This window comes from Rhinichthys klamathensis, unplaced genomic scaffold (assembly GCF_029890125.1).
Source record: "Rhinichthys klamathensis goyatoka isolate OS25496 unplaced genomic scaffold, OSU_Roscu_1.1 h1tg000722l_1, whole genome shotgun sequence".
NCBI lineage: Eukaryota > Metazoa > Chordata > Actinopteri > Cypriniformes > Leuciscidae > Rhinichthys > Rhinichthys klamathensis.
This window is the reverse complement of record NW_026607137.1, coordinates 112,553-127,433: the sequence shown is the minus strand read 5'-3', so window position 1 is coordinate 127,433 and position 14,881 is coordinate 112,553.

The window sequence follows — 14,881 nt, the reverse complement described above, 5'->3', positions numbered from 1 at the left end:
GTGCGGCTGCGGATTCACGTCCGCAGCCAACCCCAATTCCTTTCTTCCCGGATGTGCATGATGAGATCTCGAAAGTCCTGGAAGTCTCCCATGTCTTCCCGTGACCGCTCGTTGATTTCATCCGCCTTTCCTCCCCTCGATGGAGCAGCTGCCCGTGGGTACACTGGGCTCCCCCCGGTTGAACGCTCTGTTGCGATGCAACTGTGTCCTCAGAGTGCTTCTTCTCGTGGCGAGCCTAAGCACCCATCCAAAGCCTGTAGGTACTCGTCTACGTTAGTGGCGAAGTCCTACAGAGCGGCGGGACAGGCAGCTGCTTCGCTGCATGCTATGGCCACTCTGCAGGTCTACCAGGCCTAGATGCTCAGAGACATGCACGAGGGTAGGACAGACCCAGGGCTCTTTGATGAGCTGCGCGCCGCCACCGACCTCGCTCTCCGGGCGACGAAGGTGACCGCGCGCTCCCTGGGTTTGGTGATGTCCACAGCCGTGGTCCAGGAGAGACACCTGTGGCTGAACCTGGCTGATATGAAGGATGCCAAGCGGTCCCGGCTGCTCGACACCCCCATGTCCCAGGCCGGCCTCTTCGGCGGTGCAGTTGAGGACTTTGCCCAACAGTTCTCAACTGCTCAGAAACAGACTGAGGCTATTAAGCACATCCTGCCCCGCCGACCCGCTGCTGCCTCCACCCAGTCGGCCGGGCAGGTCACTCAGTCTGTTCGCCGCCGAGGACGCCCTCCTGCGGCTCCCGCCCCTCCCACCCGGCCCAAGCAGCAGCCTTCACCCGGGCCTGGTCGTGGAGGAAGCCGCAAGAAGACATCCCAGCCCTCTCCAGCCCCGCCCCCCGCTAAACGCCGGGCCAAGCGGCGCTCTTGAGATGGGCTGCTCAGGGATTACTTCTCAGGAGGTGGTAGCAGGACCACTCCTTCCCCCGGTGGAGGGCCGGGGGAGAATCTTTTGTTCTCCACTCCCCGCTCTAATAAGGCTGCTGGCCCTGATGGGGTGCGTCCCGGAGTGCTCAAAGCCTGTGCCTCCCAGCTATGTGGAGTGCTTCAACGTGTCTTCAACCTGAGCCTGAGTCTCCAAAGAGTCCCTGTGCTATGGAAAACATCTTGCCTCATTCCTGTGCCAAAGACGCCTCGTCCAAGTAACTGCAGGGACTACAGACCTGTGGCACTGACCTCCCACATGATGAAGACCATGGAGAGACTGGTCCTGGACCAGCTGCGGCCCATAGTTAAATCTTTACTGGACCCACTCCAGTTCGCCTACCAGTCTCGACTGGGAGTAGAGGATGCCATCATCTTCCTGCTCAATCGCATCTACGCCCACCTGGACAAGCCGGCTAGCACTGTGAGGGTCATGTTTTTTTACTTCTCCAGTGCTTTCAACACCATCCGGCCGGCCTTGCTGAGTGAGAAGCTGACGGCAATGAAGGTGGATGCCCCCCTCGTGTCCTGGATTGTTGGACAGTATGTACGCCTTCAACACTGTGTATCAGACATCATGATCAGCAATACTGGGGCCCCGCAGGGGACTGTACTCTCTCCCTTCCTCTTCACTATTTACACCACCGACTTCAACTATCACACGGAATCTTGCCATCTGCATACGTTTTCTGACGATTCTGTTGTGGTTGGATGTATCAGTAGGGGTGACGAGACTGAGTATAGAGCTGTGGTGAGGGTGTGATCGGAACCATCTGCAGCTCAACGTGACAAAGACCAAAGAACTTGTTGTGGATCTTAGGAGAACAAAGATACCAGTGACCCCTGTTTCAATCCGGGGGGTCCCTGTGGACATTGTGGAGGATTATAAATATCTGGGAGTGCACATAGATAATAAACTGAACTGGGCCAAGAACACTCAAGCACTTTGCAAGAAGGGCCAAAGCCGTCTCTATTTTTTGAGGAGGCTAAGGTCCTTTAACATTGACAGGACGATGCTGAGGATGTTTTATGAATCGGTGGTAGCTAGTGCTATCCTATATGCGGTCGCATGCTGGGGTAGCAGACTGAGGGAGGCAGATGCGAATAAACTGAATAAATTGATCCGTAAAGCCGGTAATGTGGTGGGGGTTGAGCTTGACTCCTTATCGGTGGTGTCAGAGAGGAGGATGCTGTCCAAACTGAATGTCATCTTGGATAATGTCTCCCATCCACTATATGATCTGCTACTCAAACACAGGAGCACTTTCAGTGCAATACTTATTTTACCAAAATGCACCACAGAGCGCCACAGGAAGTCATTTCTGCCAGTGGCCATCAAGCTTTATAATTCTTCCCTCTAAGTGTCTGACACAGGAACCATTAGCTAGTTTTTAAATTGTTAATATTTTGGTTGCTGTGCAACATTATTTGTTTAATCTGATCTGCTTTTTTTTTTTTTTTTTTTTTTTTTTAATTAATGGGTAATATTCTCGTTGTTATTTATCTCCCTGTTCACTGGAACATTAGATTTAATTAATATATTTATTATAACAAATCCAAATAACGGAAATGTTTTTATAATCTTTATTGTTGTTTATTATATATGTGGGCAATTGTGACAAAGAATTTCCCCTTGGGGATTAATAAAGTACTACTACTACTACTACTACTACTACTACTCACCCCCGGGTGGGCAACACCCCAATGTGGTTAAAAAAGAAGTAACGTGTCCATCCCTGAGCACACAGAGTTCTCGGACGACACGGAGCGCCGCCCCTGGGCCGTGCTCCCCTCGTCCTCCTCTGTCCCAGAGCCAGATGACAGTGCGCACCGTCCCCGGACCGTGCCGCTCTCATCCCCCTCTGTCGCCAGCCCCCTGGCAGAGCAGACCCCCGTGGAACGTTCGTCCTTCCCTGGTCTGCTCTGTCAGGGCGCGGTCAATGACTGTGCCCCCACATCGGGCCGCTATGCCGTCCACGTCTGGGCCAGTCATTCCGCCTCGCTGCACCACCGGTGGGAAGACTGTGGTTCATATGACCCCGCTGGTTCAGTCGTTGGGAGCTTGGCTAGAGCTTCCCAACCTGTCCCGCTGGGTCGCTCGGACGATCAGGCTCGGCTACGCGATTCAGTTCGCGCGGTCTCCTCCCCGTTTCAGGGGTGTCCACTCCACTATGGTCGGTGGCAATGCCCCTGTCATGAGAGCGGAGATTGCTACCCTGCTGGCGAAGGGTGCGATCGAGACTGTCCCTTCAGCCGAAATGAGGTCCGGCTTCTACAGCCCGTACTTCATTGTCCCCAAGAAAACCGGTGGGTTACGGCCAATCCTGGATCTGCGCGTTCTGAACCGCTCCCTTCACAGGCTGCCGTTCAAGATGCTCACCGCCAAGCGCGTTTTTGAATGTGTGCGGCACCAGGATTGGTTTGCAGCGATCGACCTGAAGGACGCCTACTTTCATGTCTCCATCCTCCCTCGACACAGACCGTTCCTGCGGTTTGCTTTCGAGGGGCAGGCATATCAGTACGCAGTTCTCCCTTTCGGGCTAGCCCTGTCCCCTCGCGTCTACACGAAGGTCGTCGAGGCAGCCCTTGTTCCTCTCCGGGAACACGGGGTTCGCATCCTGAACTATCTCGACGACTGGCTGATTCTAGCTCACTCTCGAGATCAGCTTTGCGAACACAGGGACGTGGTGCTCCGGCACGTAGCCCATCTGGGCCTTCGGGTCAACTGGGAGAAGAGCAAACTTTGCCCCGTGCAGAGGATCTCTTTTCTCGGTATGGAGATCGACTCGGTCGCCATGTCCGCGCAGCTTACGAGCGAACACGCGCAGTCACTGCTGACTTGCCTGAGACAGTTCGAGGGCAAGAGTGCGGTTCCACTGAAACTTTTTCAGAGGCTCCTGGGGCATATGGCATCTGCAGCCGCGGCAACGCCGCTCGGATTGCTTCATATGAGACCGCTTCAGCTTTGGCTTCGCGACCGAGTCCCGAGGTGGGCATGGCAGCACGGCACTCTCCGAGTACCAGTTACTCCGACTTGCCGTCAAACCTTCACCCCGTGATCGAACCTCAGTTTTCTACGGGCCGGAGTGCCTCTGGAACGAGCTTCGCGGCATGTTGTTGTAACGACAGATGCCTCCAACACGGGCTGGGGGGCCATGTGCAATGGACATGCTGCCGCGGGCTCCTGGATAGGACCCCAGCGCCTATGGCACATAAATTGCCTCGAGTTGCTGGCTGTACAGCTCGCCTTGCGCCGCTTCCGAGCCGTGCTCAGGGGCCAGCATGTACTAGCCCGGTCAGACAATACCGCGACTGTAGCCTACATCAACCGTCAAGGTGGTCTGCGCTCCCGCCGTATGTCACAACTCGCCCGCCACCTCCTCTAATGGAGTCAGAAGCATCTGAGGTCGCTTCGTGCCGTTTATATTCCTGGAGCCCTGAACTGTGCAGACGAGCTCTCACGGTTTCAGCCCCTCACTGGAGAATGGCGACTCCATCCCCAGTCGGTTCAGCTGATTTGGGACCAGTTCGGGGACGCACAGATAGATCTGTTTGCCTCTCACGACTCGACCCATTGCGCCCTGTATTATTCCCTGACCGAGGGCACGCTCGGCACGGATGCACTGGCGCACAGCTGGCCGCAGGGTCGTAAATATGCGTTTCCCCCAGTGAGCCAGGGAGGACGAGGAGCCGGTCTTGCTGGTCGCGCCGTATTGGCCCACCCGAACCTGGTTCTCCGAACTCATTCTCCTCGCGACAGCACCTCCTTGGCCCATATCTCTGAGGAAGGACCTACTTTCTCAGGGACAGGGCACCCTGTGGCACCCTCGTCCCGATCTCTGGAGCCTCCACGTGTGGCTCCTGGACGGGACGAGGCAGGTTTGAGTACCCTACCACCAGCGGTGGTGGCTACCATCACTTCCGCTAGAGCGTTGTCCACGAGACACGTCTACGCGTTGAAGTGGAACCTCTTCGTCAACTGGTGCTCTTCTCACCGAGTAGACCCCCGGAGACGTTCGATCAGCGTCGTGCTTTCCTTCCTTCAAGATGGGTTGGAGCGAAGGCTGTCTCCCTCCACCCTCAAGGTCTATGTCGCCGCTATTGCCGCACAGCATGATCTTATAGAAGGTAAGTCGGTGGGGAAGCACGACCTGATCGTCAGGTTCCTGAGAGGAGCGAGGAGACTGAATCCTCCTCGCCCTCCTCTCGTACCCTCTTGGGACCTCGCAGTGGTTCTATCTGCCCTGCTGAGTGCTCCCTTTGAGCCTTTGCAGTCAGTCGAGCTTAACTTCCTGTCTATGAAGACAGCGCTTCTGACTGCATTGGCCTCCATCAAGAGGGTAGGGGACCAGCACGCATTCTCCGTTGACGAAGCGCGCCTGGAATTCGGGCCGGCTTACTCTCACGTGATCCTGAGACCCCGGCCTGGATATGTGCCCAAGGTTCCTACCACTCCCTTCTGGGACCAGGTGGTGAACCTGCAAGCGCTGCCCCCGGAGGAGGCAGACCCAGCCTTGGCACTGCTCTGTCCAGTACGTGCTCTCCGCATCTATGTAGACAGAACGCAGTGTTTCAGGACCTCAGACCAGCTCTTTGTCTGTTATGGTGGGAAGCTGAAGGGAAAGGCTCTCTCCAAGCAAAGGTTGTCTCACTGGATAGTGGACGCCATTGCTTTGGCATACCAGCAGCAAGGTCGATCGTGCCCCCTTGGTGTGACCGCCCACTCCACCCGGAGTGTGGCGTCCTCTTGGGCTCTAGCGCATGGCGCCTCGCTAACAGACATCTGCAGAGCTGCAGGCTGGGCGACACCCAACACATTCGCCAGATTCTACAATCTCCGAGTGGAGCCAGTGTCCTCTCATGTACTCGCTTCAACCAGCTAGTACCGGACCCGCTCAGGTGTCTTTGCTTGCTCGCCATTCCACTCCACGGACTGGATACGTGCGATATTTCCTCAGGTGAGCTTCCCGAAAGCCCTGAGTTCCTCCAGCACTCCTGACGCTGGCGCCAGTGTCTTTTGCCTGCGCTAGGTGCCTCCCGTGTGCATGGTCCCTCCTCTGAGCGACCCCCACATGTGTATTTCCACTGTAAGCCTTTCTGAGCATGTGTCTTTCCCTTGGCAAGCCACCTTGCCACCCCTGGGGTTGAAATATTCCACCTGCGGCTGGACACCCCAGTGATTCCTCATATGTGTATTCTCTAAGTCCCCCCCTCTGGGTTGGCAGTAATTGCATATTCCCCTAAAATCTTGGGATATGCTCCCCAGTGTACCTTGGTATTCCTGTGCTAAATTGGAGTCCTTCGTCCGTGCCAGTTCACGACAGGGATCTCAGATTTACGCAGGGCACTGGAAGACAGCTGAGAAGGTGGTGTGATTAGACTGGTATCCCCATTCGTCGTCCTCCGACGGAACTCGGAGTGACAACGAAAGGGAACGTCTCGGTTACGGATGTAACCCTCGTTCCCTGAGTAGGGAACGGAGACGTTCCGTCTTCTTGCCACTTCCGCTGTATCGCGGGGATCGCCTGAGCTCAGTCTTGGCTCCTCAGCGATTAAACATATATGCATGTTTTGGCGTCTTCCGCTTTATACCCACGAGGTGGGGCGGAGATACGCTATGCAAATTCTGCAGACCCATGGCATTTCTTTGCCATTGGCTCGTTTTGTAATAGTCGAAGTTGGTAGGCTTTCGATGCGAAAACCCCATTCATCGTCCTCCGACGGAACGTCTCCGTTCCCTACTCAGGGAACGATGGTTACATCCGTAACTGAGACGTTTTGTTGTTGGTTAGTCTTGATTGTTCCCAGGTGTTTTGTTAGCTTATTAGCCCCTGTGTATACTGTATATAGCCCTTGTGTCACTTGTTCTTTGTCAGACGCAGTTTGTTGTTGTCTCAGTTCTCCATGTTCCTCTGTTCTTGGTTCTTTTTTCAATTTGTTTTGTATGTCTTATTTAACACCCCTCGCAGTTAGATCCTCATCTCTGGCTGCCATCACTTCTGTCTACCTGCACGTTACCGTTACACTTCTGCCTTTTTCTTCCCGGGGTTTGCGACCAATACTACACTGTTCATAATGTGGGGAAGAAAGAGATAGGAAGATGATGAAAACTATAAACTGAAAAAAATGTGTTGGATTTACATGATTTAATTATATACATCGGTTCCATGTGAATCACTTAAAGCTGCTGTAGGTAACTTTTGTAAAAAAATATTTTTTACATATTTGTTAAAACTGTCATTATGTCCTGACAGTAGAATATGAGACAGATAATCTGTGAAAAAATCAAGCTCCTCTGGCTCCTCCCAGTGGTCCTATTGCCATTTGCAGAAATACACCGCTCCCGGTCAGAAACAACCAATCAGAGCCAGGAGGAATGTCTTAGCAGTATCAATCACGCTCATGTACGCGCTGATCACACCCCTCTCTTGCACAGCGCGTACCGTCGTTCAAACTCAAGATTGCCGGTGTGCCGCAGCTGTGCTAATGGCAGAGATAGGCTGCCAACCTAAACTGCCAATTTCTCGAGTGGCACCTGCTCATAAAACAAAGACGGGTAAAAGGAAAAAGACAAATGACGATAAACAAGCAAAAAAGAAAGAATTAGACAGAGCCCATTGACTTGGTGTCAAAACTCTAGCCGCGTAACATGTAGATAATGTCACGCACTGTGCAAAGCAACAATTGAAACCTGCTAATTCACTGGCTTGTCATGTTGCTGAAATAATGTTGTGGTGAGCAGGACGAAGCCGAGGGACGTGAGAGCGACGCACCGGTCTCGCATCTCTCACGGAGGAGCGGAAGCATAAAGGAGGAGCGACGACAGTGGAGAGAGGAACAGGCCTGATTTTACTTTGTGATTTTATATTCTGTTTTGTGTACCAGCAGTCATCCGTGAGGGGCTGCTGGCTTTTACTTTGATTTTGTTTTTGTTTATTTATTATTAAAATTGTTGAACGTTCGCCGGTTCCCGCCTCCTTCTTCCCATAACAACTGAACCTCGTTCCAAATGTACTAGCAAACCTTATCTAGCATTACGCCTACATATCGCTAGAATAATTACTTGAATTATATTATATATGTTACGTTAGTTGCCGTTATAATATCTTACTAGCTATTTATAACTTATAGAAAGGGTGCAACGTTATAAAGTTACATTATATGTATTGCAAAATACGTAATGATTTGAGGACCAAGTTTGTAGTCAAAGTATGGGCAGGCCTTAGTCAATCTAAAGCATATTGTTGATGTTTCGTCCCTACTAGTGCCATAACTGTTTATCCGCCATCATCGGTGGCCCTGCTTACTAGCCTGCGCGTTCACGGTAGGCTCCGCTGTGGGGGAGGAGCTGTGGAGGGAGGGCTGTAGCGCAGCAGAGAGCAAGGGGGTGGGACCTTCCCAGGTAGGATATTTTGTCACATCACTGAATTATAAAGTAGTACTAGCTTGCCAACCAACTGATAGCGAGCAGTAGCACATATTAACATACTAAAGTTTAAGTACATCTTAAAAACTAAAGTGCATTAATGTAGTAAAGCCAGACAGCCTTGTATATGTGAATGTGAAGTTCGGCCAAAGTTCCTTTTTAAGGCAAGTCATAATTTTATATAAAAACTCTGGGTAAGGCTTTAGATTACAGCCCGGAAAGTTCTGAGTAAGTAAAACGAATTTACAGCGTAATTTTATGTAATTATAGTGTACCTATAAAGTATGTACGTGTCGTGTAGGTATAAGGGAATCATATGTAAAGTTTTGGAAATAAAGGGGTAACAGCCAGGAAAATTAACAAAAGATTTATACTGTAATTATTTTAGAACTAAGGTCTACTTATTCTACCATTATGATAGGCAACAATCTTACATTTGGGAGAAATTTAGCAAGAACATACTGCATAGCTTTTTGTTATAATAGTGTACCCATACGTAAAGGCTTTTTTTTTTATTACGGGGTACATATCAGTGCATTTATACAGTATTTTTTTTATTCTTCTGTGTTTCAAGGCAAGTAAAACTAAACCTATTGCAACTTTTTTTTTTATATACTGGGGAAATATACTCTTGTTATATGAAGTTACAGGGTAAGTACAATAAAACCAATCTGATATCACTGACTCTGAAACCTTTTTTGTAAAACAACTTAATTCAAAACATATTTACAACACTTCTTATTCATTTATAAAAAAATAAAATAAAAATCAACTTCTCATTTCAAATACTTAAGTCCTGACAGAAAGTAGCACGTTTTGTCCCTTTTTTGTCCCATACTCCTCTTGTTCCTCTTCTCCTTTTCATTCTTTCCACTGATGGATCTTAAGAAGGAATTCCATTTATTTCACTATTCTGTATTAAAATAAAATACAGTACACCCAACGTTCTCATAATTTACTCATCTTTTTGATCAACTGTCACCAGCACTTGCATGAGAGTTGAGTTCACGCTTGACGTAAACCTGGTGTAAAGCGCAAAGTGAAGTGTGACGTAAGCGCGATGTGAATCTTGCGCGAGAATTGGCGTCTCTGCTCTCCTGTCTTGTTTGTTTCTCATTTTTATTATCCGTTACTCTTTGTATTTTGTTGTGAGCATTAATTAAAATAAAAAAAAACCTGATGGCATTCAACTCAACCCAAGGGGGTAATCCACCCGGAAACTGAAGTCTGCCTGGGGGCCGATGCCATATGCATCAGACGTTTAGCCAACGTTCCGTGGGCGTGACGTCTGACGCTGAGACTAATGGAATGCTAACAGCAGGTGAAGGCTTGGTAGCCTTCACCTGCTGTTAGCATTCCATTAGTCTCAGCGTCTGACGTCACGCCCACGGAACGTTGGCTAAACGTCTGATGCATATGGTACACTTAACTGGAAACACTTCAGGAATGTCGAAGTCGTCATCTGATTGGTTGAATTTTATCGGATTTCCGGGGGGCGCGAGTGTCGCGTTTATTTTCGGTCCGCCGGGAAACAAAGCGCAGATGTGTGATTGCGGAAGAAAAACTGTTGTTTTTACATGAGTGACAATGAGCATTTATCAAGATCAGCTGAACGTAGGATTCTCAAAAGTATGCGAGGTTCACAGCATAGACTCTTGAAGTTTTCTTCTCCTTCTTTGATTTTCTATGCTTACTGACTTGTTGCACGCCGGTCTGTTGTTGTGGGGACATTTCCACGCACCGAAACGTGACGCTGAACGAAACGAACTGTAATTGGTTGTTTGACATGTCGGTCAAACGGCCTTATGGGCGGGCCTTGGCCAAAGAAAGCTGCTATGAATTCCAGACCTTCAGCCGTCAGTCTGAAGGTCTGGCTACGCGAGACTAGCATTCCATTGACTCCCATTCATTTTGGCGTCACTTTGATAGCGAATAACTTTGCATCTGAGGCGTTTAAAGACTCCATTTGTCCATTGTTTATTTCTAAAGAAACACAACAATGTTTAAAAGGCTCCATTACCTTGTATCTTACGTTATGGCCCCGTAGAAGCAGGTTTTGTAAAAATAGGCTAACGATTGCGTCATAACACGCGACTCTCTGTCGCACAGTAGAGAAATTACCGTATAGACAGGAGGAGAAACTCACGGGCAATCGGGGGGACGTGGAGGCATAGAGTCAAGGGAGAAGCCCATAGAGAGTCATAAAGTTGATCCTGCTGCTAGCTCATGGACAGTTCCTACTCGCGCTCTCCGGCTCTGCAAGATTCGGAAGGGAATGATTCAGATTCCTCTTGAGTCTTGACACCGCTACTAGAAGACGTACAGCTGTCAGACAGGTTTCCTACGTCACATCTACGTCATCAAGCTCAGTTTGAGCCTGCGCAGTGCGCTTGGCAATCAGGAAGTGAGTGATTCTAATTGACTTCACTTTTCTCCGTTGAAGTCAATGGGGTCGCTGTGTCCATTTCTTTTACTGTCTATGACACAACCCTCTCGTGCACGCGCAGGTGACAGTTGGTTGGAAGCGATAGTCTACGGCAGGGGTTCTCAAAGTCTATATTCAAAGGTCCAAATCTGAATTTTCATCAATGTCAAAGGTCCGATACTATGGGGGGGGGGGGGGTTGGATGGGGCTTACATGCGCTTCATGAGACACACACGCGCATTTGCACACACACGTAAGGTCTCTCGCTCTCTCCCTTTCTGCTGTACGCGCGCTGCACGGTTTGGAGCTCGCGAGCTCTAGATTCCGAAAGATTTGAACTAATTTGCGGGCATCAGGAGCCGCTATCAATATGCGGGAGACTCCTGGAACTTCCGGGAGATTTGGGCTATCTGTGAACGCATACCTCTCTGTCCAATCATCTTTGAAAACTCTATTTTCTTCGTCAACTTTTCTTTTCCTGGACAATGACATCCTCCACACCCATTCAATCGCTTACGCCGGGAAGTGTCGCGTCGTGGTCGCGCCCGATTACGTCAAAAGTCACACGCTCACTGGATGTCATGGCAACTAAATCACGGAGGAAAACTTTAAATATCTCGCCTTCGTTTTAATTTTCGACCATCATAAAAAATAAACAAATGATTTTAACATGCGTTTATCAAAATAGGAAATCCAGACTTTTAATCCCTTACACACAATTAGGGCTCTTGAAATACGAAATGGAGGCGGGTCCGGATTGAATTCCCTCCGGGTCCGGATCCGGACCGGAGTCCGGACTTTGAGAAGCACTGGTCTACAGTTTAAAAAGTGTTATTTTTCTTACAAACACTTATCGTTTCACTTCAGAAGACATTGATTCATCCATTGAGGTCGTATGGATTACCGTCGTTATTGCTGTATGTGCTGTTTGGTGCTTCAAATTTTAGGAACCAATGAGCTTTCATTATTTAGCAGAGATTATTTATTTTTCTAAAAACCTTTGTTTGTGTTAATCTGAAGAAAGAAAGTCGTATACATCTCGGATGCCATGAGGGTAAAAGATGAGTAAATGCTGAGGACTTTTCTGGGTGTACTGTATTTTCTTTTAATACATAATACAGAATAACAAGATGCATCGGATTCCTTCTTAAGATTCATCAATGGAAAGAAAGAAGAAGAAGAACAAGAGGAGAAGGAAGCCAGGCAAGAGAAACAAATAAGTGTTGTAAATCTGTTTTGAAAAAATGGTTTTTCAAATAAAGATTTCCGAGTGATATCAGGTTGATATAATTTTCATGGTTGTCACCCCTTTATTCCCGCACATAACTTTCCATATTGTTTCCTTATACCTACTACGTGTACTTTATAGGTACACTATAATTACAGAAAGTTACGCTGTGAATTTGTTTTACTTACACAGTATTTTCTGGGTTGTAATCCAAAGCGTTACCAAACTCTGCAGCCACAGTTTCATTAGCCATAAACACTTTGCTTCAGGTTTTGACCAAAGTGGTACAACTGCTCATGAATAGCTCAGGAAAAGCCTTGTGCATCCAACACTGACCAACAGTTTTGCTAAGGCACAAATGCCCGCAGCGGCCTCACAGCTTTCCACTGCCGTCTGAACCCCTCACCCCATCAAAGACTGCTAGCATCCCACCCAAACAACAGTCTCTTCATTTTAAAACTCTTTTTACTTATGTTTTGATGACATATCACTCTGAGCTTCAGTTCCTGAGTAAAAACCTTGGTGTTTTTTTCTCGTTTGCACTTCTCTTTCAATTAACTGGTCGCTGTGGGCCATAGGTGACCAGATAAAAGGATGTTTCATTTAACCTAAAGGTTTGCGCTTCTCAAGTTTGGATACCCTCTAGCCAGGCAAATGTGGATGTGAAGGCAGATACAGGATTTAAATCCCATCTGCACTCCTTCAGTGGTACAGTTAAATACGTCTCCCCAAAATAATTAAAATCTTTCTCAACTGTTTCTCAACAGAACTTGTTTTCTGACAAAAGCCCCATTTCTCACACCGTTTGTCATTGCCATTTTGCCTCAGGGCCGTGTAGTGGGGGCGGTCACAATATATAGTGTAAACGATAAATCACGTTTGAGATTTGTGCTGGCTACTGTATACAGGCCACCAGGGCACCATACAGACTTTATCAAAGAATTTACTGACTTTCTATCAGAGTTAGTACTGGCTGCAGATAAAGTCCTAATTGTTGGTGAGTTTAATATACATGTAGATAATGAAAAAGATGCATTGGGATTGGCATTTAAATATATTCTTTACTCTATTGGAGTTAGACAACACGTGTCAGGACCTACTCATTGTCGTAATCATACTCTAGATCTAATATTATCACATGGAATCAATGTTGATGCTTATGAAATTCTGCAGCAGAGCGATGACATCTCAGATCATTATCTAGTTTCGCGTAAACTTCATTTAGCCAAGGCTGCAAAGCCGACTCTGTGTTACAAATATGTTAGACCTATTACTTCTGCCACTAAAGATTGCTTTATTAATAATCTTCCTGATCAGTTTCATCATTTCAGCATCCTAGATAGCTTAGAAGAACTCGATATTGCGACAGAAACTTTTAACTCTCTCTTTTCCAGCACTTTAGACACAGTTGCTCCGTTGCGCTTAAAGAAGATTAAAGAAAATAGTCCAACGCCGTGGTACAACGAGCACACTCAGGCCCTTAAGAGAGCAGCCAGAAAAATGGAGCGAAACTGGAAGAAAACTAAACTAGAGGTATTTCGTATTTCATGGAAGGAGAGCTCGATTGCATACAGAGAGGCCTTAAAAGCTGCTAGATCTGCTTATTTTTCAACCCTATTAGAAGAAAATAAACAAAACCCTAGGTATTTATTTGAAACAGTTGCTAAACTAACGAAAAATAAAGCTTCAAGCCCAGAAGTTTCCAAACAGCACAACAGTAATGACTTTATGACCTTCTTCACTTATAAAATTGATAATATCAGGGAGAAAATTATAACTATGTAACCGTTTACTATAGCATCGCATCAGGGAGTTTATTGTAGTCTCCCCAAGGAAAAATTCGATTCATTCATTGCTATAGAAGAGGAAGAATTTTCTAAACTCGTTAAATCATCAAATTCGACAACATGTATGTTAGACCCTATACCGACTAAGCTATTGAAAGAGATAGTCCAGAGGTCATAGATCCTCTTCTCAATATCATTAATTCATCTTTGTCACTAGGATACGTACCAAAAACTTTTAAGCTGGCTATGATTAAACCACTTGTTAAAAAAACGCAACTTTGATCGTACAGAATTGGTCAATTACAGGCCGATCTCGAATCTACCTTTTCTGTCAAAGATACTAGAAAAGGCAGTATCCTCACAATTATGTTCCTTTTTAGAAAGAAATGATATCTGCGAGGATTTTCAGCCAGGATTTAGACCATACTATAGTACTTAGACAGCTCTTATCAGAGTCACAAATGATTTGCTCTTATCCTCCGATCGTGGTTGTATCTCACTATTGGTGTTAGTCGATCTTATTGCTGCATTTGATACTATTGACCACAACATTCTTTTAAATAGACTCGAAAATTATGTTGGTATTAGTGGAATTGCATTAGCATGGTTTAAATCATACTTATCTGACCATTATCAGTTTGTAGCAGTAAATGAAGAGATGTCTTATCAATCACAAGTTCAGTATGGTGTACCACAAGGCTCAGTACTAGGACCGTTGCTGTTCACTCTGTACATGCTACCCTTAGGAGATATCATTAGAAAGCATGGCATTAGTTTTCACTGTTATGCTGATGATACTCAGCTCTATATTTCTTCATGCCCTGGCGAAACTTACCAATTCACAAAATTAACGGAATGCATAGCTGATATAAAAAATTGGATGACTAGTAATTTCCTACTACTTAATTCTGAAAAACAGAGATTCTAATTATTGGACAAAAAACGTCCTCACGTAATAACCTAGAATACTGTCTAACACTTGATGGCTGCTCTGTCAAGTCTTCGTTGTCGGTCAGGAACCTGGGTGTGCTCTTTGATAGCAATCTTTCATTTGAAAGTCACGTGAATAGTACCTGTAAAACCATATTT